The following is a 5,431-nucleotide window of genomic DNA, read 5'->3' as shown; positions in this document are numbered from 1 at the left end:
GTCCTTGAAGGCAATGATGAGGCTTACAGGTTTTAATGTGTTTATTTACTGATTTATTCTTTACCTTTCCTTGAGATGAGTCATACCGTGCCAATCACAGCACATTGCTCGCTTTTCTAAATGGGCGAACCAATACGATGGGCAAATGACTATTAGCTTTGGCTAACAATGTCACCTCCCCCACAGCCCTCACAGTCTAACCACCGGGCTGGTTCAATGTTCCCCTTGTATACAGGGCGAGGAACATGTCTGAACAATGTCCCACTCTGTCATAAACTGCTTTAGTGTGGTCTTAAAAGCTCACATCCTGTTTTCCTCAAGACGGTAATGCTCCCTGAGTGTGTAGTAGGCTGAACGCACGCGGAGGGTAGCTGTGGGGACACACACTCCCTCCCCCAAACACACACACTCACTCTCACCAACACACACACGCACTCTCACCAACACACACACGCACTCTCACCAACACACACACGCACTCTCACCAACACACACACTCACTCACTCCCACAAACACACTCACTCCCACAAACACACTCACTCCCACCAACACACACACTCACTCTCACCAACACACACTCACTCCCACAAACACACACACTCACTCTCCCCAACACACACACGCACTCTCACCAACACACACACGCACTCTCACAAACACACACACTCACTCTCCCCAACACACACACTCACTCTCACCAACACACACACTCTCAACAACACACACACTCACTCTCCCCAACACACACACTCCCTCCCCCAAACACACACACTCACTCTCACCAACACCTACACTCACTCCCACAAACACACACTCTCACCAACACACACACTCACCAACACACACACACTCTCACCAACACACACACTCTCACCAACACACACACTCCCACTCACTCACCAACACACACACTCTCACCAACACACACACGCTCCACTGGCAGATGATTGTGCCGTCATCCAGGGTGGGAGGTGGAAGAAGGGGAACATTAATGAGTCACGGCAAACCAGAGAGAGGCTGCTGCTGTCTCTCTACCATCACCTTTCCTCCTCCTCCTCCTCCTCTTCCTCTTCCTCCTCCTCCTCTTTGCACACAGCCAGCGCTGCTGCTGCTGGTCAGTGGGAGGAGCACTTTGGCCCGGACCACAGTATTTACTGGCACTGAGGTGCAAGACATGCATACACACACACACACACACACACACACACACACACACACACACACACACACACACACACACACACACACACACACACACACACACACACACACACACACACACACACACACACACACACACACACCTACATCAAATGCACACACACACACACACACACAAAACAATTCAAAGAAAACACACACAGATACACACAGATACACCGATACACAAGCCCGTACATGCAAACAAACACACACGCGTCGCTCAGCTCATGCTCTCTCAAACACGTACAGGAACACTACACACCCATAAATGGTCTCACATAAAAAATTAATTGAATAATAAACTGTTGGCATAAAACCACAACTTATTATGAAGGCCGGACCCCCACTGGCAGTAGGAGCTCTGCCCTCCAAGATCAAGAGGCAGGAAATACCTGCCGCTCGCCGCGTCTCCAGCTCCACCAGCTTTACTAGAGCAGCTAATGGCTCCAGCTCCAGGCCGCTCCCGCTCCTCAGAAACACATCACAACACTGCCACACTGCTCACACACACACACACACACACACACACACACACACACACACACACACACACACACACACACACACACACACACACACACACACACATATATTAATAGATACTTGCAAGCACAAAAATACATACAAACAAAAAAATCGAAATATAATATGAAAAAAAAATTCTATATATATGCATACATACATAAATATATATATATATATATATATATATATATATATATATATATATATATATATATATATATATATATATATATCCATACATACATACATCTATATATATTAGGGCTTTGACTTTTGCCCAAAAATCATATTCGAAGTTCGTTTGTTTATTAATATTAATATTCGAATATATTCGAATATTTATTAATATTTTGACCATTAAATGCCTTCAGTAAGACCTGGGCTGAATCCGAATACTTAGTAGGCCTACATACTATTTCTGTTCAGTGTCTACTACTTGACCGTACTACACTTGACAGTGTAGTACGGGACACTCGAAAGCCGCGCCATTTTTGCGTCCTTTGTTTTTGAGAATTCCGAGATTTTTCAAGGATGCATCGCTGCATCCTAGACGAGCCAAGGCTGTTTCCCAAAGTGAAGGCTGCAGCCTTGCTAGGACGCGTCCTTGCTAGTCGCGTCCTATGGAGATGAGACTAGAGTGCTAGCTCGAGTGCTTCCTAGCGTTTGTAACGTTCAGACTTTGTAACGACTTGGTAGTGTGGAAGCGCTTCCGCTTCCGCTTTTTAATACTGCGTGTCCGCTTGTAAACACATGTGCGCTTACGTTTGAAAAGTGGCACAGGTCTTTAGGCTTGATTATTTGCATTAACATGATGAATCTATAAAAAGCAATACGGCACAAAATATTTCTGAAAACTAATATAACTTCACTTCGTTTGAACGTGTACTGCTCTGCCATTTTCAAGAACCCGCCCAGTGAACGCAGAGGATTGTGGGTAGTTTTGGCTCGTCTAGGATGCAGCGATGCATCCTTGAAAAATCTCGTAATTCTCAAAAACAAAGGACGCAAAAATGGCGCGGCTTTCGAGTGTCCTCAACATTGGAACAGTGCTTGTCGGCGTTCTATGACGTAGCGTCCTTAAAAGGGCGGCCGTTGAGCATGCTTCCCATGATGCTTCCTTGACATTGGGAAACAGCCCAAAACTACCCACAATCCTCTGCGTTTACTGGGCGGGTTCTTGAAAATGGCAGCGCAGTACACGTTCAAATGAAGTGAAGTTATATTAGTTTTCAGAAATATTTTGTGCCGTATTGCTTTTTATAGATTCATCATGTTAATGCAAATAATCAAGCCTAAAGACCTATGCCACTTTTCAAACGTTTTTGCAACTTAATGATACGTTGCTATATTTTGCATGGACGGCTCTGGTGTTAAACACCACTGTAACCAATGTCAATTTACTCGCTCACAAGATTACATTATTTATGTATACCAAACCGATCATTTGCAATGTTTGTAATTTTTAATGAACGTATATAATTGTATTTTATATGATATACTTATGTGTTCAAACCACTGGTAGATTGTAGGCATATATGAATGAATGAATCAGATCAGTTAAATAATATATCCAAATAAATACATGTTTATCATCTCTTTCTTTGTCTTCCCCCCCCCTGCATAATAGTAATCAAACGTACTGTAATGTGATGCATGAATTAAGTTCTCAGACTTAGTTTTATACAAATTGAATGGATATTCCTTTTAATAAAGACGATTCTATCAACCGCAACAAAGCTTTTGTGACTTCCCCAAAGAGGCTCCATGCGAAGGAGACATGACCGCATTCATAACAGACAAAAGTCAAATAAATATCGATCAGCTTGATTGCTGCCATGTTTTATTCATAAGCGTACATGTGTTTACAAGCGGACACGCAGTATTAAAAAGCGGAAGCGGAAGCGCTTCCACACTACCAAGTCGTTCCAAAGTCTGAACGTTACAAACGCTAGGAAGCACTCGAGCTAGCACTCTAGTCTCATCTCCATAGGACGCGACTAGCAAGGACGCGTCCTAGCAAGGCTGCAGCCTTCACTTTGGGAAACAGCCACGGTCTACAGCTATGCGTAGAACCAGAGCCCGTCTACGTCTCATATTAGACATTCTCTGGTAGAACGCCTCTGAACGCTTCCGAACACCGCCGAAACTCCACCGGATGTTTGGAGATGACGTATCTCCCCTCAGATGATAGATACCTGTTTTCCGTCTTGTCATCGTTGCTATTAAATTAAAAATGTCTCTTTTTACTTAATTACTTACTTTAGTTTTTTAATGTCTCTTTTTTTCGCCGCTTTCTACGACGTCTTTCTAAGCCGCTGTTGGTAGTGTCGGGTCAGCCATCTCTTCTTCGTTCGTTACCCGACTCCGGTTGCATTGTGGGATAGCGTAGTGACCTACCGTTGTATACTGTGGCGGTAGTACGCATTCTTTAACGTTTTCCGTACTACACAATGCGTACTGAGCATTCGGACGCGCTATATTTGTGGCGTACTACAAAATGCATACTATATTCGGATTCAGCCCTGGATTGGGTTTTTTCGAGGTTTGTTTACCGGCGTTGCTATGGTTACCGGTCTTACGTGTTCCAACGGTTATAGGGTTTCTAATAAATCGCTGTCTAATCAAAACTTAATTTACTGCCTCTTCCGTGGTCATTACAATATTATGAATAGACTGCGTCAGGTTCTCCGACGTCTCTCCCTCTTGGCCTGCCCATAACAGGTTCGAATATTAAGGGCTGATTTATTTTTTGACATTCGAATTATATTCGAATTACGAAGTTCGAAGTCAAAGCCCTAATATATATATCTATATATATATATGTATATATATAAATAAATAAATATATATATATATTAACCAAAGATGCTTTCCCGATCCAAGCACAGTCTTTGGAAGTGTTTCTCCCCCCCCCCCCCCCAGCGCCCCGCTCTGAGAACACACGCTGCCCCCCCCCCCCCAGCGCCCCGCTCTGAGAACACACGCTGCCCACCCCCCCAGCGCCCCGCTCTGAGAACACACGCTGCAGCCCCCTCGCCTGGCCCAGAGCTCTGACTCACGCTGGAAAAAAAGATTTAATCATGGGAGTAAATTGGTGGAAAAATGATTGGCTGGGGCCTAATGTGCATGTGGAGCCATTTAGACTCATTATGTCGTGATGTGAACGGTTATGGAATCGAAAGCAGCGTGAGGCACCATGCTCCCAAGGGCAGAGAGACGGCTCTACGGCCCCGCAGGAGAGCCGCGGGCTGGGGCTGCAGCGGGCGGGCGCCGGGCGGGGGGCAGCGTGGAGGCAGGGACCTGGGGCAGCATGGAGGCAGGGACCAGACAGTGTGGAGGCAGGGACCTGGTGGAGGCAGGGACCAGACAGTGTGGAGGCAGGAACCTGGGGCAGTGTGGAGGTGACCTGGGGCAGTGTGGAGGTGACCTGGGGCAGTGTGGAGGTGACCTGGGGCAGTGTGGAAGTAGAGAGCAGACAGCGTGGAGGTAGTGACCTGGGGCAGTGTGGAGGTGACCTGGGGCAGTGTGGAGGTGACCTGGGGCAGTGTGGAGGTGACCTGGGGCAGTGTGGAGGTGACCTGGGGCAGTGTGGAGGTAGAGAGCAGACAGCGTGGAGGTAGTGACCTGGGGCAGTGTGGAGGTGACCTGGGGCAGTGTGGAGGTGACCTGGGGCAGTGTGGAGGTGACCTGGGGCAGTGTGGA

The sequence above is a fragment of the Gadus macrocephalus genome, chromosome 12, assembly GCF_031168955.1.
Source record: "Gadus macrocephalus chromosome 12, ASM3116895v1".
NCBI classification, from domain to species: Eukaryota; Metazoa; Chordata; class Actinopteri; order Gadiformes; family Gadidae; genus Gadus; species Gadus macrocephalus.
This window is presented reverse-complemented; position numbering follows the sequence as displayed.